Source organism: Strix uralensis, chromosome 1 (assembly GCF_047716275.1).
Source record: "Strix uralensis isolate ZFMK-TIS-50842 chromosome 1, bStrUra1, whole genome shotgun sequence".
In the NCBI taxonomy this organism is placed as follows: Eukaryota; Metazoa; Chordata; class Aves; order Strigiformes; family Strigidae; genus Strix; species Strix uralensis.
The window spans coordinates 109,173,434-109,199,102 of NC_133972.1; positions in this window are offsets into that span (position 1 = coordinate 109,173,434).

A 25,669-nucleotide genomic window follows, 5' to 3' on the forward strand; every position below is an offset into this window, starting at 1 on the left:
ATCAAGTAGCTGTCTAGAAACACGCTAAAATGTCCTCACAGTCTTTATAATCTGTTGAATGAAATCAAATCTATTGTTCTTATGAGGTTTGTTTACGTTTCAGAGAATTCTTCTTAATAGTAAAAATGCATAATAGGTGACTAAATGAGATGTTGTAATTTCTACTGTCACAAGTTGTAGGCTATTGCCTATGAATGACAATGCTCATTTTACAACATCCATAATTATGATCTATTGTATAAAGGAATTCTTTAATATGACATACTTTGCTCATTTCTACTTCTAATATTTATTTTCCTTATGCTTTTCTGGTACATCAGTTTTGGGGAAAATAATAATGGTTGACATAACAATTTATTAACATATTATATATTATATGCCATTGTAAAAATAAATATTTAACTTCAAAGAAAATTATTACCTCAGTTTAGCATAGCAGATTATGTTTAAAAAAATCAGTAAGACTTAATTAGCTATTAGGTTTTAAAATACACACAGCTATATTGCTAAATTGAAATCTAATCTTGTTACATTATTCATTTTACCTCTTTGTGAAAATAAAAACTGTCATAAATCAAATACTGTGTCTCAGTGCATACATTTTTACTGATGTCAGAATGGGGAAAGATGGAAACGATAAAGTGTAATAGAATGACTTAGAGAAGACTGGTATGAATTGTTTATTTTGGCCTCCTTTAATTACTGCTGTTCGCATGCTTCACGTGTCCTTTAGTCTGTGGCGCAGTGCTTCATAGTAAGCCTCATCCACTCAAGCTGACAGAAATCAAGTGAGTACAGTAACGCCATCTTCCTTTTTTTGTCGGCACTGTGGTTTCAGATGCAGCATGAAGAGCAATCTGAACTTCTTTCAGTCATCTTGCTTACTGGAGAATTTAACATTTAGGGAAATTTAAATTCCATTCTTCTAATCAGTGCTGGGGTTTTGTTTGTCTCTTTTAATTTCTGGTAGCATGCTACATCTGCATTTCTGCACAGCTGCCACCCTGGTCACATCCTTAATCTTGTTATGTAAACAGTTAAAAGCATGGCCATGTCCAGTGATCTCACAGGAGTATATCTCCAAGGAGAGACCCAGCATGGGGAGGGGACTTTGCATCATACGAGGTCATCATGGTCACAGGGAAATGCTGAGGCTTTATTGACACTATGGCTATGTCCTCTCGCAAGTCTTGAAAGGGTCTCTGCCAAGCACCAACTGATTACAGCTCCCCAGTGAGGTCAGCTATGACAGTGTATCAGCCATTTCATTCTGCTGTATAATTTAGTGTAGAATAGACTACAAACTGGGATTACAGACTAGTTTAGATAGCTGACAGCTCTCTGTTAAAAGGCAGCGATATTGGCAAATGACTCTACATCTCATCTATTTTAGGCAATATTTTATTATATGATAAATGGGCTTATAGGGACAGATTTATTAGTCTAGTCAATGATTAAGGCAGATTTACAGCAGAGTTTTCTCAACTGCTTTAATAGATTGCATGGCTTCTATCAAACAGAAAACTGACTTCAGCACTTTTGGAAGCACTGGTAAGGGCTTGCCTGCTTTTAGGTACATAAAACACTCCAGCCACAAGGGATATTGTGGGGAAGTAAGAAATACTTAGGAAAGCATGACAGATATACAAATAACTCCCTGAGTGGATGAAAAAGAGTGATAAAACAGGATCCTTGCTTATTTGACATCAATTCATAGTTCACCAGTGTCAGATCTGATAATCTTTTGTTGATATTCTCCATAAAATTTTTTCTTCTTCACTTTGAATAGTGCTATTTAAAGGAGTTAATGCACATTGAATTTTCTAGTAAATTGCTAGTCTGATTTTTGTTGTTATACGCCCATAAAAATGCTGATTAAAATCCATACAGTGGTTCCTGGTCCACAGCATGCATATCATAGTTCTCATAAACACAGTCTCTCATTTGCAGTTTCATACACCTAACAATGAATGTACAAGAAAATAACCTGATGTAGAGCACATAACACCAGAAAGCAGAAAATATAATGATTTATTTTTAATAATTTACATTCTTATAAGATTTAATAAGGAAATTATAATTCTCATCTTGCATTCAGCACAACATTCTCCCAGTAAAAGTTCTGACTTGGTAGAGAATATTACTTCTATGCATAATCAATATTTTTGCTTTAGAAGAAGTCAATTTATTTTTCATTTACTATAACACAGAGAATAGTAAAAGAATGTCAGTCCTAAAACATTATATAAAAAAACTCCATGGGCAGCAAACAGTTACAGGCTCCAAAAACAAGGACTGGCATGGAAATTAATTTTCTTCTTCCTAGTTCTGTCTTTTTCAACTATAAGGAAAAGGAATCATCATGTTTACATTTTAGTTGCTTCTCTTTCTAAAAAAATTTCAAGAAATGTGAACAAACAAACTAAAAAAGCCTTCAGTTTGTTGTCTGCATTTATACACAGCACTAATAGCTATATAAACGATCACAGTACTATTCTGGCACTTACAGCATGTCACATGGTATATATGGCTAAATGTAATAGGATACTTTCCAAATATTCTGTAAGAAGAATGTGAGAGAGAGACATAAGAATTTTCTAATTTGCAATGGTAGAACATGCATCTTCATCAAATTCATTTTGTGAGCTGGAAGCTCATCATTCCATTTTACTACCTAAGGCCACTGAAAAGAATTAATTAATATACATAGATTTAAACAGATTGGCTTCACTCTGTTTAAAAATTCATGACTAAAAGTTCTGAAATTTTCCAATTATGCAGATTGCAAGATTTCCCCACACTATCTGGAAAAAAGAAACACATCTGGAAAAAGAAAAGCAATGAACGAAGTGTTGAAAACAAAGAGTGATTTTCACAATGAGATAAAGGAGTAAAGAAATGATGAAAGAGTTAAAAAGAGTGGGGAAGGAAGGAAAAAATATACTCTTGAACACTGAATTCCTTTTATCTACATTAATGCACCTTATTTTAGAATACCCTTTACAGAGCAAAGAAAAGTACTTTAGACTCCAAAGTATCTATGGGGTAAGGCTGTGTCATGGTACTCACTGGGTGAGAGAAGAGATGAATCCCAGTGGAAATCTGACCAGCTCCCCTTTCCATGGATATGACACCACTACCAACACTAGCCATTTCCAAAGGGAAGGAAAAAAATCCCCATTTAATATTTTTTTAATCACGGAAAAAGCTCCTAGTGACTTAACGTGTTAAAGTAAAACATGATCTGTCTCTATTTAACCCCCATTTATGAATTAAAATGATCATGTTTTTGTGGTACGATGATAAAAAAATTACTCATACTCTACTGATTCTGATATAAATGATTATTTAGATAATTCTGCAAGAAGCAATTTTCTATTATATTTCACTGAAAGAGTTCAAGAATTTTCTTTTACTGAACAAATGTTACTCATAATTGCAGACCAGAGCTTGAGCAGACATAGTGGGCTCGATCATATTGTTAGGAAGGGACAACTTAGATGCTAAATTAGCATACACACAATTTTTGGCTCAGAACCAGTTATTACAAAATTCTCTATAATCTGAACTAATGAATTAGTTTCTATAGCAAAAAGCTTGGCTTACACTTCTTGCAAGGCATAAAGAACAATATAAGATTCCTATTAAACAATAATATGCATCCTTTGAAAAGAAGAACCCCACTCTGACACTCTTGTATCACAAGTTTGAAATAGGATGAATTTGAAGCAAAATCTTTATACTAATTCCTTAAAGTTTAACTAAGGATCTTTAAAATAAAGTGTAGAAATCTCTACAATTGGACCCGAAAGCACTGATTGTGTTGAAAGACATGTCTGAGACCAGGTGTCAAGTGGGTTACACATACATATCCACACAAATGTAAGTACTACCGAGGCTTTTTAAAAGCTAAAAAGAGATAGCTTTTAAAGATCTTGTACAAACTGTTATAATCTGATGCTTAGCTCTGCCTACAGAATTTAATGTTGCTTAAGTGTTTTCATTATTATGTTGAGGATTTTCTTGTGCTTCATCTCCTAGCCTTTGAAGACAAAAGTATGGAACAACTTTGGTATCTGTGCTCAGAAAAGATCTCTGGCAAGTTTTAACACGGTCCTTTCAGGCATTTTAGTGAGAAGAGACCTAGCAACAAAACAATATTGTCATTATAAAAAGTTATAATAATTATTGCAGGGCTCAAATATCTTGAAGGAAAGAGCCAGAAAATTTAAATCTGAGAGAGAAATATCCCTCTGTTAGGGAAAATGCCATTCAGTATTCCATAAAACAATGCGTTATCAGAAGTCCTCTGAAAATCCTCCTTACTGCATGCAACACAAATAGTATGATTGCCAAGAAAATTTTAAAACATTGTTTTAAAGGTGGCGGAGAAAAACATCCCAGTCAGAATACCATACCACAAGAAGAACAACAGAGATTAAGGCAGTACTGCTGGAACAAACCCATATTCTATGTAAGCTGTTCAGGATGCATGCACAGCAAATGGATCACCTGTTTTTGAAATGTCATCTCTATGAGACCTTTGACACAAGCTACTGGAGACTCAAACACTTCTGGACATTGTCAGGTGGAGAAGGAACAGTAAGGAAGAAGGGTGATGCTCCAACAAATGAAATCACATATGAAGCAAGTCTTCTAGGAGAATGTGAGAAATGTAAACTGAAGCATTTTCATTCCCATCAACAGGACAAGGAAGCAGATTTGACATACTTTTTTTTTTTTTTACTCCACTGATTCATATTTTCTTTCATACTTCCAAATATTTCAGTTACAAGCTGGGTACTGGATGTTACTGTGAGGGGCACGTACCTCCCTCAAAAAAAAAAGATCTCTGGTTTCATCTAAGATGATTAATTTGTTTATTGTAGACTCCAGAAGTTTATTTAAATTTTACAAGGGATTTCCTGGACATATTTAAATTCACTTCCAGACTTAATCTTTGGGCAATGAATGTCAATCTTTCAAAATAAGACTTATTCTGTAAAATAGCACTAAAATGTAGAGGTGTGATCTTCCATATTTATATGTGAAAATAAGGAAAAGCATGATCAGAATAGGTAAAAGATGATATTTAGATGTCTCTTCAGCTATTGCAATTGGTTTGATTTAAAGGAAAGTCCTCCATTGAAGCTTACTTCTGCACACCCTTTAAAGTAGGATTTCCTTTGTACAGATTTTGGTTCTCATTAAAACAATTTTATGTCATATTTTCTAAATGTTAATATTAGATATAATGTTTGGAAATTTTATACTTCAGTAGGGTACTCACATAATTATAATCAGAATGTGCAATCCCGTTAACCCCATTTGTTCTGCAAAGTTGTTGACAAATACCATTTGCCGTTATCTAAAAATATTTAACTCAAATACAGAATCACAGAACCACAGAACCGTCTACGTTGGAAAAGACCTTGAAGATCATCTAGTCCAACCATTAACCTAACACTGACAGTTTCCAACTACACCTTATCCCTCAGCGCTATGTCAACCCGACTCTTAAATACCTCCAGGGATGGGGACTCCACCACCTCCCTGGGCAGCCTATTCCAATGCCTGACTACCTGTTCTGTAAAGAAATACTTCCTAATATCCAGTCTAAACCTTCCCTGGCACAACTTGAGGCCATTACCTCTTGTCCTATCGCTTATTACTTGGTTGAAGAGACTCATCCCCAACTCTCTGCAACCTCCTTTCAGGTAGTTGTAGAGGGCGATGAGGTCTCCCCTCAGCCTCCTCTTCTCCAGACTAAACAACCCCAGTTCCCTCAGCCGCTCCTCGTACGACATGTACTCCAGACCCTTCATCGGCTTCATTGCCCTTCTTTGGACACACTCAAGTAATTCAATGTCCTTTTTGTAGTGAGTGGCCCAAAACTGAACACAGTAATCAAGGTGTGGCCTCACCAGTGCCGAGTACAGGGGTAAGATCACTTCCCTGTCCCTGCTGGCCACGCTATTTCTGACACAAGCCAGGATGCCATTGGCCTTCTTGGCCACCTGGGCACACTGCTGGCTCCTGTTCAGCCGGCTGTCAGTCAACACCCCCAGGTCCCTCTCTGACTGGCAGCTCTCCAGCCACTCCTCCCCAAGCCTGTAGCGCTGCTGGGGTTGTTGTGGCCCAAGTGCAGCACCCGGCATTTGGCCTTATTGAAGCTCCTACAGTTGGCCTTAGCCCATCGCTCCAGCCTGTCCAGATCTCTCTGCAAGCCTGTCCAGATCTCTCTGCAAAAATACCAAGCTGATTATTTCCATTGTTTGCTTTCTGGAAAACAGTTTGCTTTCTTCTTGTTGTTCCTGACTGAAAGTATCCACAGGGACATTACTAGCAGAGATAGAGACGTGATCATCCCACTCTACTTAGCGCTCTTGTCAGGCCACACCTGGAGTACTGTGTTCAGTTCTGGTTCCCACAATTCAAAAAAAGCATGGGCTGATGAGAGAAGGTCCAAAGGAGGGCGACAAAAATGATCAAAAGTCTGGGCAACCTGCCGTATGAGGAAAGACTGCAGGAGTTAGGTCTTGTCATCTGAGAAGAGAAGGCTCAGGGGGGATCTCATCACTGTATTCCAGTACTTAAAGGGCAGCTACAAAGAGGATGGAGGCTCTCTCTTCATAAGGATCCACACAGAGAAGACAAGGGGCAGTGGGTACAAGTTGAACAGGAGAGGTCTCATTTTGACATAAGAAATATTTTTTTTAATGGTGAATACAACCATTTACTGGAACAACCTCCCCACGGATGTGGTAGAGTCCACATTGCTGGAGGTTTTCCAGATGCAGTTGAACAGGGTGCTAGATTATCTCCTCTAGGCTCCTTTTCCCATGAAAGGTTGGATAATCTTTCAAGGTCACTTCCAACCTGGGCTGTTCTGTGACTATAATTTACATACATTCAGCTGATGTGACTAGCACAGGCTATGTTAGGAACCTTTCTGACATATCAAATCAAAAGAAAAGTCATAGTAGATAAATTTTAGATTTCTGTAGGTAATGGAAAATAGGAAAGCTGGAGACTTCCTGGACTAAAGGGGTTTTACAGCTACACTGGCAGAATTGAAAAACTACCAAAGAGCAAAAACAGGCTAAGATCCTTTAATTTTGCAAATCTCTTTCAAAACAAATAGCTCAGGGATTAATTACCTAATTAATTAAATTACCCATCAGCAAAAAAACCCTGGTCCATTTTGCTTTAAGTAAAACTTTCATCCCATTTTATATGCCACTCAGTTTTGGTATAATGTAGAATACTGCACAGGGAAATGAGTGCTCCAGAGGTTTGAGGTGTGTAATCCACCAGGCTGGTAGTTGAGCTGGGGTATCACAAATACTCAGAAAAAAATTAATGCTGGCCTATACATAGTACAAATGTGAACTCTACATATGAAAATCAGGAAAATAGACAAAATAGATGTACTGAATGCAGGTGCCCAGGTGCTGGCAGCCGGGACCTGTGGGATGGCCTCGGTGAGGAGAGGCCAGGGTGGCTCCGAGCCAGTTCCAGCTGGTTTCAGACGGCTCCAACGGACCCACCGCAGGGCACAGCTGAGGGGAGCTGGTGGTGTCTCTGAAGATGATTTACCCAAGTACTTACATATTTGTCTTCTTTGTTTCTCAACATCCAAATCAGTAATTAAATTTATTGGCAAGGAATTAAGTTAAATTCCCCAAGTTGAGTCTGTTTTGCCCATGACAATAGATAGAGCATAATTTTGTTTAAAGATCTATTATTTGAATTATGTTGGCCTGAAATATAGAGTAGATCTGAATTACATTTTTGCCTCTAATGGGAATTTGTCCTTAAATATGAACAGCCTGTCAAGTTCATTATTAATATCTTACATTTTTATAGAGCTTTTCATACTGAAATATCCCAAAATATTTTATAAATTACAGCCTACTGGTCATCCAGCTTCCTGCCATTTACAGCATTTCCAGCAATAAAGGGTAAAGAATAATTTTGGCAATGGAAATGACAGGCATATTTCATTTAACATAATTTTTTCAACTGCTTTTGGGAAAAAACCCCTGCACTAACTGCCTTCCAGGAACAAGAATTCATCACTGAAAAATTACCCCTAATATCGTCTCAAAAAGAACATTTTGTGGAGTCAGTACATCTAGAAGCAGTAACAGGAGCTATTTAAACTGTGCTATTTGTTTAGGTTCCCTATGAGAAGGAGTTTGGGCGGCACCTGGGGCTCAGACATTGGATAAAGGAAATCTCTGCCAGACGCTGCGATGCTGAGAAACGACTGAGGAGTTCAGACAACTTTTTCATCAGTGAGAAACCACCTCAGACGGCCCATGCATGCTGTGAGAGGTGTCCAGGGTTGAACTGTTCCATCCAAAGAATCTGTGGTCATTTCCCACCCAGACAAGCCATTAGATAGGGTAGTAGGTTATTATTGCTCTATAACATGCAATAGTTTATCATACAGATTACTAATAGTTTTCTAAGATGATAGTTAGGTGAACATAACAGCTTTACTAATCTTCTGCAGAATGCTTTCTTCATCCACAAAACAGCAATGAGCCTTTTTTATTTTTTTTTTTTTAAACTTCGGCCCAACAGGAGAAAAAGAACAAGATTTGCCAGTTCTGAGAGAAGCATAGTTCAGGCTAACATATTCAGGATTAGGTTTATCTCTCTCAGAAAGTATCAGTATTTACATCAGAAGTGTATGATACAACTTCTAATCACACACCATGATGCAAGGCATTTCATGGTACCTGCTGAAAATAAATGAATATATAAGGTTGATTGTGTTTCACTGAAACTGCATATGATAGAAATTGTTTTGAACTCTGCATTGTTTCTTTCAGCATTTTGGGGGTGGTCATTACTTTTACATACTTGCTAGAAGAAAAAAGTATATTCTTTAACAAATTTTTAATATGTCAGAATGAAGATTTAACAGCTTGTGACTAGGGAGTTAAGAAACATTACAGTACAGAAATTTTATTTTCAGTTTGGTTTTAAAAGATCTGTTTACTATATTGTTTAACATATGTCAAATAAAATAATATATTCTGTTTCTTCTTCAGTTCTCGACAAGTGAGGACCTAAGAGTAAAATTTTCAGGCAATGGTACATGTAAATTTCAATCTTTGCCTATAGAAAAAGAAAAAAAATAGACAATTTTAGACAGATCTTCTTTTTCCTTTTGGCAGTCTTTGTCTATTTAAAAGTAGCAAAAAATGCAAAACCACTGCATGAATAATTCATATTGAAGTCATCCTGGGCCAGATTTACAGAAGCAGATTTTTCGTTATCTTCATGCTCTGAATGCAAACGTAAGTGCCCTTATGTGGAATATGTGTCTGTGTACACTCATTATACATTCACTGGTTTCCAGAGTATTTCCCCAGCTGTGCTACTTAAAATTGTACAACCTAATGATTAAAAACACAAATAGAGATGTGCAGTTCTATGCAAAAGGTCATTATTTTCTGTTCCCTGTGTTCATTAGATATGGAATATTTGCTACTTTTACTTTACATTTCTTTCACCTTGCTAAACATTTTCTTGTCCTCAGCAGCTCTGTTAAAGTGTGACTGACAAAGGGTGTTTGGAATGATGAAGAGTCTGTGACTAACTGAGATTTCTGAGAAAAAGAGGAAAAAAGTGTACCTATTCTCTGCTTTAAATGCATAAATGCAGTGAGATGTCCCAATCACAACCAGATTTATTTATTATAAACTGCTTCTCCTCTACAGTAGATCACGTTCAGTTTTCAGGACTTTCCTAAAATGTTTAGTAAGCTTATTGCCATAATCTGGGAAGCTGCAGGAAACGAGTGGTTCCCACCCGTTTTGTTTCCCCAAAGCATTTGTTACTGATGTTTGATGGCTGCAGGTTACTGATTTAGGCTATGTTATTTTCCTCATATCTGATTGTCCTGGTTTAACCAGGATAGGGTTAAGTTTCCCCAGCAGTGGGGGGGAGCTCTAGCCGGGTTATTCAGATACCATGCGGACGTCACATCCTGGCAGGTCACATTTTTCCTGGCGCGGGAGCGCGGTGCACTCGTGGTTTTGTACATCGTGCTTCCCACTGCTGTATTTGGTAGCTATTTTGCTCTGTTCATTGCTATCACTATTACTGTTATTGTTATTGTTGTTGTTGGTTGTGTTGCTATTGCATTGTTGTATTAAACCTTTCCTTATTTCAGCCTTGGGGCTTTGTATTTCACTCCCTTTGTGGGGGAGGGGCAGCGGCCGCGTGGTCTCAGACCCCGGCAGGGGCTAAACCACCACACTGATCCTGATCTGACAAGATTTTCAAATAAATTATTAGCTTGTACATAGTACTGTAGTAATTTAGTCAAGTTAATGCATTCCATCTAGTGTTTTCAAATTATTTGTTGCCATTATCTGTTGATACCCAATCGTGGGAGGATGGTCTTTGTCAAATACAACACCAAATATTTTCTTCGTTGATGATTTAACAGAATGGTGGAATAATGAATTACTTTCAATGAAGGAATAGTGAGTAACGTTCTTCCAACCCCGTTGGCATCCATATTAAAATCCCTTGGTATTAGCATTACAGATATTTTCAGCAGTGTTTCAGAATATTCTGCTTGATTAATCATAATTATGACCATGCAAACACAGCAAACCACAGCTATCTTACCCCTGTACATCTTTCTAACCAATAAGCTGGCTTTCCCTGCTCACTATGCCAAAGCATGATTGTTCCATAGGAGCTGGTGCTACTTCAGCTACTGTTAATTTTTAAAGGTTACATAGTGTCAGTATTTTTACAATCTCATTGCAAACACAGATGAATTCAGAAGCTCTTTACATAGGTATCATACAAGTACAGGAATAGCCAACAGGTATGCCCAGTATTCATTTACCCCAGGTTTCCTAGTCTTTTTCACAAGCTCTTTTTTCTCTGTCTTGAACTGGTCTACTGCAGAATGAGATCACAGGACACAAATAAAGCAAACTGATTCTCAGATAAGGTATTAGACGTGGAACAGTCTGCTGCAGTTCAGAGACGCCACTGGGAAGACAGGGAAAAAGTCCATGAAAGTACACAGAATTAAGCCACCAGAGAAGGTGGCTGCTAAACATTAAGTCATTAAAAAATTTTCCAAATATTTACAGCTAAAAGTATTTGGGAGGGGCTAACTGGAGCAGCTAAAGGCAGATGTTTATTAGAGTGATCTTCCAAATTTCATTTAAAACAAGAGAAGACCAGCGGGTCTTAGGAACAGCCAACCGATTTTTACATATTTTTTACGAAGTAATTTAGCTCTGAATGAGCTCAGAAAAGGGCAGCTCAAATGTTCAAAGTCTGGCAAAATTGTATTCTTACAGTGGAGAGTGATTGCCAGCTTTAGAAAAGTTTCCGTCTACCTGTAATGATACAAAAGTTACAGAAGGGAAAAAAGTCCATAAGTCCATAGCTGCTTCTGCAATGTATTCAAAAAGTCCTTTTAGATTCTTTGAAACTAAAAGCAGAATCTGGCAGTTGTTTTAGATTTTTACTTTTTACTCTTACTGAAAAATAACACTTAGCTTTTCTAATTTTTTATATCCTTCAAGGTCTCTATTGCTGTGGAGTACTAAATTAGAAAATCTCTCAAATCATCACTTATGAAATAGCAGTCAAATGTTTCACAGAATAACTTTGGATACAATTTATCATGTATCTAAATTAAAGAAGGCTCCAAGAAAAGACAGGTCATGTACCTTACATTTGCCTCAAGTTAGGAGGTCACATACAAACCGTTACTGCACAGCAGCTGTTTACAGTCATTCTCTTCTAATAATAGTTTGGTTATGTACCATACTTTTACTCACATCAGCTTCAGTGACTATCTCCTAAATAGCTTAGCAGGTCAGATTTCAATCTTTTGTGATGTGGTAATTCTATTAGATCTTCATCCTTGCATTATTTCCTCTGTTCCTTTCACTACTGACATATTTTGTTTCTCCTACCAGTCAATTCCATTTTCAAGAGCCATCCTTCCATATGGCAAAGCTTTTCCAGTTTTCGAATGTTATTGTAAGTTCCAAGCTGTATTTTCTTAGACTATCCTACAAAACTCATCTTCATCCTAAGAATAATTAAACTGTCTCCTGTGAATCATAACTTAGACAAACTATATTTCTCTCTTACCTTTCACTCTTCAGACATTTCAACTTGCTAATGACCTTCACTGCTGCTTTCTATCTCCCATTTCATTAAACCTCTTTTTTTTTTGGCAGTTCTTTGACTTCAGATACCTCAGTATTTGACTTTTTGTTATAGAAGTCCTGGTCTGTAATTATCTTTCTATTCTTTGTCTTAAAGCAGCTATGTTTGTACCCTGAATCTCTAATGGTGACTTTTCCTGCAGTAAGCTTGATGACATCATGTATCATTGACATTTATTCCAACAACTTCTCCTTTCCTTGCAATTAGATTCCAGCATTCCCCCAGTTGAGCCAGTGGTATTCTTTTCATTTCCCTGATTCAAACAAAAAGTTCATCAGATACCCTCTCTGGGCTTCTTCCCAATGTCCTGGGGTAAGCCTATGGCAGTAAGCTGGGATGAATATGCCTTACACTCCCATTTAGATGCAGTAGCTCTGGCCACCATGAGGCAAAGGCAGTTTTCTTTATAGAAACCTTTGGTTGAAAGTTTATCTCACTGCAGTAATCCTAGTCCCCTCTGCTTTACCCCTGATATATTTTCTCACCAGGGACAGCAGTAAGGACTCCAGAGCCATACAAAGATGCAGCTTGAGAATTTCAGGTGAAGAAGCAAAGGATCAAGCCTCCCACACCAAGTCTTAGATCTTCCCTCCTCCAAAAAATGTTTCTTCCCAAACAATGGGATTTTGTTCCCATTTTACTTTGTTTTTACAGGGTACTTATATCTGGTCTGCTTTAATAAGACTTCAATGACTTGTTTCCCATAGCAGTTCCCGGAGTACAGTTTAAGTTTTCTACTAGTTATGTTATTTAATACTTTTATCATACTGAAATCCATTTTATGCTTGAGGTAAATGATAAATACAGTTTACTTTCCAAGGCACAGATAAAAAATTCTGTCTTTGCACAGGTTTTCCTTAGATAGTACAATGTAATGTGGATGTAATGAGCTATAAATAATTTTTTTTTAATATTTGTCATGGTTCTTTCAAGATCTATTAAGGCATTTTCATATGACATGAGACAAAGCAGGAGAGGTTGGTATTTGCAGCTTCTCTTTTGGATGTAATTTCCAGATACAACAGTAACCAGAGTACAAAGAAGTAGGTTAATACTGCAAAAGGAAAAAAATTCTGATGATACTGAAAAGAACCTTACTTGTTTCAGCTTCAGATATTGAGAAAGAAAACTGCATTTGTTTTTCTAAAAGATTGCCTGTTTTCACAAATGATTTACTGTTGATAATGTATTAAATTACACCTACAGAACCTCCCCAGGTAGACAAACAACATGTCCAGATTCCAGACAGAGGAAGGTATGAGAACTAGGAGAGTTATGTAGGATTAAAGAGACGCACAGTGTCCCACTGCCCAACAAAGGAAAAGTATTTTCTCCAGACGATACTGTAGGAAGACTTCCACAAAACCAAACGTATTTACAGAGTCTCCCTTAGCACTTTGAGTGGGGATTATTAAGCCTGAGACAGTTCTCAGGTGTGTGATCTATTGGGACAGTGCTGCTGCAGATCAATGGAAAAGGATTGCTGGCAACAGCGAGCAGTTGAGACCAGAGGGATCAGGGGATATTCAGATTTCTGTTCTCGGATTTTCGTCCCCCATTCCTCAGGCAAAACTCTGGATCTGAGCTGCTTGCTTAAAACAGCAACAGATACCATTTTTCATTATGAAAGTACTTCACATGGTTTGATTACTCTTGGTCTTTCAGGAACTTTTTTCTTCAATGACATAAGAGGGAATAGCTTATTTCAATTAAAAGAACAGTTTATTTAGAAGCTAGCTCAAGGCCAGATCAAAATTCAGTCATTCTCTGAATTCTTTACTAAAGAGTTTCACAGTAACATTATGCCAATTAGAATAAAAGGAAAGGAGAGGTGGTTTTTTGGTTATTTGAACATGCAGCTACGAAGCTCTAATGTTAAATGTCAGTATTGTGAGTAGTTTTGTTTACAACTGGAGTACTCTACTTTCAGTTCCAGCTGCTCAATCTGATGACCAAATATTGATATCACAAAACAGTAAGGATAATTCAACTCATCATATTACTCAAAGGAAGTGTCTCTAGCTATCAATAAAGAGTATAAATAATCCCCCCAAACTAATGCTAATAAAAATTCTGTTCAATTGGTTTATTACAGAGAAGAGACATCTTGTTTTAATTTGTCATATGCTTTCTATGTAGCTTTTTTCCTCATGCTTTACAGTGACAAGACATCACTTGTTCCAAATGCTTAACATCAGGATAGTATCCCCAGGTATTAAACATAAAGTATCTCCTATGTCATGTAGGTAGGTCAGATTATCCAATTACCTATAAACATTGTTTTGGTTTCCATGGTTACTCAGAGGATGCTAGCATTTTTCTTCCACACCAATGGTTGCCAAGGCTACAACAAGTTGTTACAAAATATAGCAGTTACAAATCCAGATTGCAGGGGTGTAGTCCTACTGCATTCATCAATTACTTGTAGTAAATCTTGCTTGATAACAGCACTTGAAACCTGAAGGCATTCTCAGCAGTGTTCTTCTTTGGGTTGACCAGTTGACTAAGTTTGATATAAAAGGAGAAAGTGCTCGCCAAAGCTATCAAATATACAAAGTATATGAGACTCGAACAGCTACATTGCCTGAAATTAAGCACTTGGATACCTCTGGCAAAAGATGGGAATGTGCTGATCCTAATTACGTTATTCTCAAATAGAATCCCAACCCAAATCGATGGAAATTGAATCAGAGCAGAATGTCTTCTACATTTGGGGCCAATATTATCTTACCAGCAGGAATAATCTCATGCAGTGTACAATAGCTACTTGTTAAAAAAAAAATTACAAATATTTCCAAATGTAAACTGACAAAATGAGACAAAATATCCTGTAAACACAAAAAGGGACAAAAGAGGTTGTACACTCATCTAGGTTTATGTTTTCCATCCACAAAACTCTAAAGACAATTTTACGTGAATGTTTATATGTCTAAGTGTCTGAACTGCAGGCAGAATACACAGCTGAAGTAACTGAACTGTGTTCAGAAATGGAAGCCTTAATGATCTACATCAGATTGCATGTAAAAAAACAGATGCTAATTGTTTGTAATTGTTCATTTCAATATACTAAAAAATAAATTACTGCATTTTCATTAGAACAAGTGTTGTCTAAGATATAAGATTTTCACTTATTTCAAATTGAAAGAACAAACGAAGAGCTGTACTTTTCAGATACACACAAAACTAAACTTGCTGAAAAGAAATAAATGAATATTGTGTAAAAACTAAAAAAAATTCTGCAATGTGCTATAACACATGATATGGCTTTAGTACCTATAATATCTATTTTAGAAAGACAAAGCAAAATATAATTAATGAATGGGCAGGAACATAAAATACTGTTGTCTGAAATGACAGATCAATTTCTCAGGTATAGTATGACTTAAAATAATCAAAAATAACTTACCTCCCATGAAAGAAAATATTTTCTTTTTAAAATTAATTTTCATTTTTTTGCCTTTACAAAAAGTTGTAGAAATGCTAAATATCAAGTATCTAAAATAAAATCCTGAGTTGTTTTTGTTCTGTTTTGAGTCTTTTTTAAACTGTGCTTGTGACTGGACATCTCTTTATCTCCTTTATAAGATATTTTATTTAAATCTGATCACATAGTCTTTTTTTTTTTTTAATCCCAGACAGGAAATTTCCAGTCATTTCTTCATATTCTTAACAACATATTATTGACAATAGCTTTTTAAATGCACAAAATGTACAGAATGATTAAAAAACCAGAAATAGCTTTCTTCATTTCCAAAACACACACTATCCTCCTAAATTCAGATACAGCTAAAGTACCGCCTTACCATTGCTTAGGAGTTTAATATGACAATAATTTCCACAGACCTAGAATTTGCCTTTAGAAATATTACATTGCAATTTCAAATGCTTGACCATTCTTATGCTAAGACATTACAGAATCTGTGAGAGGACTCTCATTATCTGCAGAACAAGAAAGGGGTTTTAAATATAATTATGTCCAAATGCCTACTTCCCTTTTTTTAAACTGATTTCATCGACCCACTGCAGAGTTTGCATTTTCAGTTCATTAGTTGATTAAAAACGCCAGTAGCCAGCTGATTAAACAACTGCATGAAGAGATTTTCAAATTTATAATACTTTATTTAGGACTGAATTACATTTCAGTTGAAATTGCAATTTAAGCAATAGTTATATTCTATTAACTGTAGTTGGGGCTGACTTCTTAGGCTACCAGTGTAGCCTGTAAACCCAAGGCATTAAAATAACGTCTGAAATTCATTAAAAAGTTGCAAGCTTTGTGTGGGAGCTGGTCCCCAACAGACATTGAGCCGAGCAGAAAACATTCTGGTAACTCTGTAGTGTTAATATAAAGTATAGAGCTAAAACTTCACCGTCTCTAGGCTTGTACAGAACACGAAAATCAAAACTGGATGTTTAGCTGTGTTAGGACTATGTTAGGATGCTTTTAAGTCCAGGATTTTGTTGTGACCCATTATTCAAGAGCAATCTGAAACCAGCTTGCACTCTAATTCATGAAACATGCTTCACTGCATCAGGAAATAGCTGCACAAACAATACTGTACAATCTGTAACAGAGCCAATATACTGCAAAAATTCAGCAACATGGTAGAAAATTGTATAAAGCAGGAAAATGCTGCACAGTGCATGGTGTGGGTGTTTAGGAAATCAGACTTTTCTGATGCCTATCTTGAGATGTTTCTTTGAAAATTCAACCTCCCTATGCTCTCTATCAGCTACTAATTTGTGTGAGTTTGCAGCTATCAGGCTTTGCACCTTACTGATAGATGGTATGGAAACTAAGAGCTAACACTGCTTTGAAAGGAACCTGCATATTCATGGATTATAAATATATAGACACCACAATCATCTCATGAACCAAATATGGCTCAAAGCCAGGTGAATATTAAGGCTATAACCTATACTTGTCCCTAGCTATCTTCTTTTGATAACTATATGGGACAGGATACTGCACCACCTGAACTTTTGTTTTGACTGCACTTATGTAAGAAACATTTGAAATTTAATTTTAATAAGGAGGTCTCTATCATAAAAAATGGTAAAAATAAGTTTTACATGAAAGATTCTGCTCAAGATAATATTACATTGTGAGATAAAGAAACACTTGAAGCTCTGCCCGGCTAATTGCAAATAGCTTGGGTTTTCTGTTCTGGGCCCTCCATCACTCTCTATAGCTATAAACAGTACAGTGATATGGTTATAGAAACAGATCCTTGTGGCAGTGTTTCTTCTTTCAAAAATCTCTACCTGCTTTAAATATCCCTATCGCAGCTGGCTATTTGTTTTTGCAAGGGTGGCCTAGCAGGGCAATTTCTAGTAGAGCTCATGGAGCCATCTGAGAAACCAGAAAGGCAGGGGGACCTGTCATTTCAGTATAATTAAATATGTGTAGATTATGACAATCTGGTTTATTCCTCTGTTCCCAGAGCTGACTAGTTTTCCGACTTGTTTTTAAGGAGTTTAATGTTATGGGAAGCTACTGTTGGCAGGCAACAGAGATGAACTTCTACAACACAAGTGAAAGGCTGCTGCAGGGATCAGAAGGGGAAGGAGCCCTCATCCCATCCCCGGCCAGCCCTGCATGCTCCCCCTGTCCCCAGCTGCCTTGTGGCCCCAACGTCTGCCTTGGAGGGTGCTGGCACCCTGTCCCATCCCTGCGGCAGCCAGCTCGTGGGGCAATGTGGATTCCCACCACTTCCCCTGCCCTCACCTGCACCAGGCATCATGGCCAAGCTGGTGCCACTGTGCTCAGGGAGTCGTGCTGCTGGCGAAGCACAGGGCGCACAAGCCTCCTCCATGGTATCTCACCAGACTTGTCCCCTGGGTGCCTGGGCCTTGCTGAGCAATGCATTGAGTCCTCTGGGCATGGTCAGTCGGGGTGGGGGAGGTCGTCATGTTCATGTAATAGGTTGCTCATGCCCTACGGGCGCGGAGCTGCGTGCCTCTCTGCTGGTTGTGACATGTCAGTGAAAATGAGATCACTGACAATATTCGGATCTAGGAGAGGGTTAGTCAAAGTCAAGCAACTCTTGCTCTTAGATCAGGAGCCCTGCTTCCTGCCTGGCCTCAGCAAGCAGATCAGGCATAAAGAAAAGTCACATTTAATCATAGCTCTTCATTATTTTTGGCTTTTTGAAGGGCCACCATGATGTGACAGTATCTTAAAATATTGCCATAATATTTTAAAGGAACTATGCTCAACATGCCCAAAAAGCTCAGCAGTAACACTGGGCTTAGAAACATCAACGTGAACTCTCATGAAAGCTAAGCCAGAAAACTTACCACTTGATTTATTCAGTCATGTTCCCAAATAACTGAAGGCTCATAAAATCCTAAGATACGGATTGCTTTTTATGGAAAACTCTCAAACAAACCAGCAGAAGAGAGAGTATTTAGGGGTGGGTGTTTTTTGATTTTGAAATGTTTTTATGTTTGCTTAGATTTGTAAGGGAAATGATGATGATAGAGAAAAGTGGAGCTTAACTTCTGTCATAGTTTCCCACTTTGCCATACTGGGTCTTTTTTTTTTTTTTTTTTTTTTTTTTTTTTAACATGCTGGTATTTTATACACTGGATCACACATATTATTAGCAAGAAGTACTCCTTTGACCTATGCATCTTTTTACAAGACGTGAATCTGATGTTAAATTCAATTATTCTCATTCTAAGTGACTGTGAACATTTTAGTGTTAAGTCGGTTGGACTGAATCCTGTGGAAGGAACACTGATTCCTTTGTTTTATTTCAGCAGCTAACAAATAATAACTCTGTAAAAAACTTCTTAAAAATAAACTAGACTGCCAGTGCTGACGCTGTATCTCCAGGTTTAGGAGTGTTGAGATTCAGAACTTCAGTTTGTTGTAAAATTAAGTAGCAACACTTCTGAAATTGTAAATTCACACTTTCATCAACAGAATTCAGGTAAGACTATAATTTCAAAACTTGAAGACAGTTTCCTTTCTTTCTTCCTAAAGTGCAGAAAATTAAGTAATGAGAAGACTTGGTTTATTTTTATCTATATAAAGTAAATGAAGTAGTGGTGTGCAGACTCCTATTTCATCTGAAGTCGTGACAAAGGATTGAGTTTATATCTCAATCTAAACATAACACAGTTAGCTATTTTTGCTTAAAATAACAGAATTTTTTTAAAAGGTTTTCCTTTTCCTCCTAAGAAAATTATGTTGTAAGCACCTGACTTTTTCCATTATTATGAGCTCTGTACACTTCCAATGATTAATTATTTAAGCAAATGTTTATTATGTCTCAATCCAGTAATGTTTGCAAAGTGTGCTTCTAGGATAGATGGACAAACAATGATTTAATTGCAAAAATTACCACATTGACATGTCAAACATAATTCATGAAAACCAAACAATTAGAACATCAGCATTAATCATTAATACCATTAACATCTTAATCCAGCAGAAATAAAACGGGTAGCATCACAGTAGTAAAAACACAAGGGCCTTACCTACATAACAGCATTGATTTAGCACTGGTCAGCAAACAAGTGTTCTTGCACAAACAGTGCAAGGTGGCGACACTGCCAGGACAACACACGTTCTGGTTCTGAAGGTATCTCAGTATTTGTGCAATACTGTCTCTTACCTGATAAAGATACAAACTTTATGCTTCTGAAAGCTTCAGGCTTTTAGGATAATGGTATTTGATTCCTGCATTATCAGTTCTATAATATTTCACAGGTTTTTAAAGATTTCGTGACATGTTCCTCTTTTTCTTTCCACATATATTTATAACTTTGAAATATTTTTAAAATATTTGATTAAGGCCTTCTATTTTCTTATTTCAAATAGTTGGGCCTTGAGTTGTGATTCTCTCAGGGACACAGGATTTCCTATAGTCATATCAGAGGAGTAATGAAATTTGCTAGACACTGCTTGATGGGTTTGTCTCTTCAAGGGACAAGCTTCTGAATAGCCAAAACCCTCCCACTTTTTTTCTTTGGGTTCATGAACATAGAAGTTTCACTTTTCTGACATATATGAGCATTACATGAAGTAAAAAAGAATGTTCTTGCCTTTATAAAAACTTGAAATTATTTTTCTGTTGGTGTGGGACACACTATAAGTAGATTACAACTTGGAATTACTGTGAGTACATAGAATAGCAATTACAAGGGATCTTGAGATTTTAAATGGCTTTGCAGACATATAGAACCAATTTTTTATTGGTTTTTTATGTGCTACTTTCCTTGTCAAATATACAAAAAAACATTCCAACTATAAATAGGTTATTTGAAAAGTTATTTCCAAATTCTGTAGAAAAGATTTTACTTCTGCTTTGTTAAGCAAATCTGCATTGCTAGTTGTTTTCTGTGCCTTTCCCTCGTATTTATAACAAGACAAGGTGGCTGAGAATAGATTCTTTCACTGAGAGCATTATACAGCATTGAACAGAAGAAATGGAGAACATATTTACACATCGAAACACCTTTGTACTTTGCAAATTAATTATTTTGCAGTCATACTTTCTTTCATAGTCTACTATGAAATAAATCACTTTCTTCACAGCTACTTGTTTATTATGTATGTTTCCTAAATTAATTATTAACTCCCAGAACAGTTTCAGGTCTGGCTTTGTATAGCACAATAAACCTATAAGAAAAAAAGGAAATCACATTTTCTTACACTTTTATTATAGTGTATTTGTGTACATGGTTAGAAAATATTGAACAATCCAAAATATCTTAATGAACCTGTAGCTGCATTTTATTTTCAGATTTAGTCAATAAAAATCATCATAGCAATGTACAGTACCAATGGTTAGATCTGATACAGTCATTTGTCAGTACTTTACCAGTGGCCACTAATGACTGAAAAGTGGTCATTTGTTGTCTCAGATACTATGACAGACAAATGCTGATCTGTTTTGATATTCCATTTTTGTAGTTATGTGCAGCTTGAATACTTCTTTGCCTATGGCTCCGGCCATGGTCAGAGACACTATGGCAATTTTCCATGCTCAAAGCTGCTATATAGTCACTATTATACAACTACCTGCTTGGGGACTAAACTAGATTATGCCTTTCTCATTCCTAATTTCTAAATAAGTATGCCATGTGTCCATCTGACAAGGAGCCCTAATCTACCCTTCTTTAAGGGGTCATATTCATTTGAATGGGAGTAAGATTGGATGGTGACATTTTTTAAATTTATTTTTGTGTGGCGGCAAATGCAGTAAATTCACCATATGTCCTGCATTTACCTGCAAAAATTATTAATATTCTGTATGTTGAGAGCATACAATTGTCTGCTGAATTATTTTTGGCTGTATACATTGATTGCTCTGTAAGAAAAGGCAAGAACTTTCTGGCACATATTAATCTAACATTTGCAGTCTAATCCTATTAACACAAATCAATTACAGTTGTCCAGGAAGGCACAGTCAAGAGTGCTGAATCTAATAAAGCCTTCCAATACCTTATTGCTGTGTACTGTGTTGCATTTTTGCTTGAATGTGTCTGCTGTTAAAGAAACCTAGTACTGAAATACCATTTTAGAAACAGTTCCCTTCAGGTTCAAGGCTCTAATACAATCAGGTACCTATTTAGTGGACAAAGAATTTAAGAGTCAGTGTGGATCACTTTTCTCTTTATCTCCTACTCCATTTACACATATTTCTAAGATCTGCCTCATCTTCAATATTGCCTTTCTAAATGTTAATATACTTCTGATTAGATGGTATTTGTTTGCAACAGCAGCTAAGCAGCTTAGGTATTTAAGTGTATTTAAGAAATACTGTACCAAGAATTTTCCAGTATATAACCGGAAGGAGCACAATGAGTGATTCAAAAGTGCATATTGCAACATATTTCTTCTTACTCTTTGGTTGAAGTTTAGTTGCCTCAAATCTTACACCTTTAAAACCATATTTATACCGTGTCATATCTTGAATATGAAAACCAAAATTCTAATACATTACCAGGTCAGAACAGAAAGTGTGAAGAGAGTTGATTGGATAGACTGAAAAAGGCCGTAAAAAATTAACTGTTTGGAACCCCACCTGCAAGGAGGTCATTTCTGCATGAACTAGGGAATGTTAAAGTCTTGCAAGTGCCATGTCAGAGTTTGCTTTGCGCCTTTTATCTAAAGACAGAATCTATGAAATTGAATCTTATCAATATAGTTCTGTGACAAAGAACAAAAAGATAAATTGTAAGGTCAGTTCCTGAGCCGTTTCAAACAACTGTCCTTCAGGTTTTTTTAGGACAGCTTTCAATTTTACAACTGAGTCTTACCTTAAGAAAAAATAGGCAACAGAAAAAAAATGTGTGAAACAGTGATGAGCATGTTTTAAGGGTTTATGAACATCAATATGAAGAAATAGAGGAATTTCAGAAAGGCTAGGAAGAAAACCACTTGAGTTTGTACAATGTCAGTAAGTTAAATTTGATGACAATTTTTTTTTGTTAGCAAACATTAATCTTTAATTCTGGTACCTGTGACCATTATTTTGGTTGCCCTACTTGAAGGCACAATGCAGAAGGCAATCCTATGAGGAGTTTACAGTAGTCAAGAAAGCAAACAGGGACAGCCATCTAGTGACTTCCTAAACCAAAGTCATGTTGATTCAACCTGCACAGAAGACCTCAAGTCCTAACCATATATCCATGGCCAGGAATTGTCTCTACTCCCATTAGAAGCATGTTGGAAAATGAACAAATATTTTTAGTTCTTCCCTTGACTGTCTCCAGGTTACACAGCCTAAAAGCTGAAGTTTATTGCCACTGGCAATGCCATCCTGCCCCAAAGTGGGGTAATATTAGTCCTCACATAACCTGGACCACAAGCAAACTGATGTGGCCTCTATCAACATTCAATACAAAGGAGGCAATTAAGTTTAAAAGAGGAACCTTTACTGAACAACCATCCACTTCTCTGGGCATCTTAGTCAAAGACAAAGGAATTAATTAAGCCTTTGGCTCTCATTATAATTAACTTGTAGTCATCTTCTCCAGTGAAAAACTGAGCCGCTCTAGATGAAACAGGATCAAGGCCAAATTATTCAGAGCCAGAAAGAGTAAATACAGATTAGGAATGTGATTTCTTCTTCTTTCTCTCACATCCCACTTTTTCTTTCTATGATCTGTTTAAGCAGTAGCCTAAAGAGTATATTTAAATACTGCTATTTCAGAAACATGATTTTCTCCTTATCCTACTAATGTTCAATAGAGGCTAAATGTATAAACTGTCAACAATAACATTTTAAAGGAATTTAGGACAGACAAACAAACTACTGGCTCCACAGACCACAGAAAATGTCTCAGTTCTCCCAACTAGTTATTGGAGATTATAAGTGACATACTTCTCAGACTCATGAGTTCTTTCATTTTTTAAAAAATAGTAAAAATATTCACTATGATCTGTTTTTTCTCTAACATGAACCAATTGTAGAAAATATTATCTAGGTGATTTAACTTTTTTTTCCTTAAATTCTTTTAAAAGATTCATGTATGTCAAATATCCCTTAATGTACTGGATATTCTTCATATGTTATACTTACTTACTACTACTTCACATTTAATCCTTAAACCATAGGTCATCCTAGACATGTTATTTAACTCACTTTATCTTGCCTCTGTCGCAGTTATCTTATTCAGTTTTTGCCAGATCTCAACAAAATGGGATTTTCATGTATAACACACTGGCCTGTAGTGAGAGAGAGACTAATAGCAGTGAAATTGGCATAGGGCATCTCTCAGTGTTGGTAGCCTTATGTTTGGCCTTGAACTCAAACAGAGGTGTTCTAGGTCTAAGATATTCAGTCCCTAATGGTACTCCATTTATCAATACTAATTTCTTAATCAAGAAAATTTTAATTTACTCAAGAAGTTTTCCATATGCTCAGCTCATAAGATAGACTGCATCACCAAGCATCAGAAGGCCAGATCTTTCTCCACTTGCAATCCAATAGATTAAGTGATTTCAGACAGAGAAGGATTCAAGCCAATACCTAAAACCTAAAGTTTTTTAAAGGTTCTCCTTCTTCTGTTATCTATGCTCAGTTCATACTGTAACTGTAAAAATAAACATTTCTTCATCTGTCAGATTCAGACATTATTAGAATTATTACTGGTCATTTGCTGAACTTGGAAAGGAGAAACAAATTTCATTAATCCATTTTTCTAAACCACTGACGAGAGAGCTTAAATGTCAATAGATGGAAACTTGTAATGCTACTTTTACAGAGACCTTTTCAGGGGAATATCCGTAATGAACTAATGAAGGAAATATTCAGCAAGGCTAATAATCTGGAACAGGTTTTCAATTCAGAGGAGAAGTTTAGAATTTCCCCACATTTAGCTCAGGGGTAGAGAGAAAAGGTTTCAGTAGAAAGACCTTTTCATAATTGTCTCAATAAGAATAGAATGTATATTATAGTCAGACTTCATGTGAAGTAAGTTTTACTTCCTTCCATTAGAAATTTTTTAAAAAATGTGATGGCAAAACAGATATCACACAAAAATTTAGAAGACAAGACAAAGTGAAGGACAATGTCTGGTAAACTAATCACACCGTATCTAAGTCTGCTTTTAAAATACTACTTCTGGGACAAATGTAAAATCTGCTGGTGATATTTTATCACCCATTTATACCTCCTCAGGTAGGATCCACTTTAAATTACACTAAACCATGGACTAAGTCTTGCTACATCTTTTTGCATGATAATTAACTTCACTTTGTTTATCATACGTCTAAAACTCATGTGGACTTTGTCTGTCATGCCTTTTTGTTGGTAAATGGCAATCAAATTGTCAGTTAGCAAACTCATCTGTTTTCATGTAGCTTGTGAAGCAAACTATCACCTTAAAATCATAAGTTTTATCTTGTTTTTCAGGTATTTTTAGATTTTGTGGTGAATTTTAAGCTAATAATTACTCTAATAAGTTTAATGAATGAATTAATTAGATGAATAGTCAGTTTCATAGCCTTATTTCTGGAAACAGAGAAAGCAGGTTTCACTAGGCTATTTTAATATGGTCTCCCAGAAAGAGGCCGTTACTGACCCCAGTAGAACAGATGCAGTAGTACAAAGTACACAAAACAATGAACATACTTCCAACTACTGTGGAAGATAAACATGATTTGGGAAGCCAACTACTTAGATAATCCTGGGGCATCAGTTTATCTCTGTTGCGGTCTTTTACAGTAGTAAAATTAAACTTATCACTACCAAAAGGTAGCAACAGGTATTTTCATCGTAATTTTGCACAAATAATTCTACTTATCACATGGTCACTCAGTTACTCCCCAAAATAACTTTGCTGATGTAAAAGTACTGGAAATACTCCCTTATATTGGCACAAAGGTGCAAAAATGTTTAAGTGACACATCTTTAGGAAATGCTGGATTGCTGTGCTGAGCACAACGCTACATTGAAATGGCTCAGCTTGAGAATAT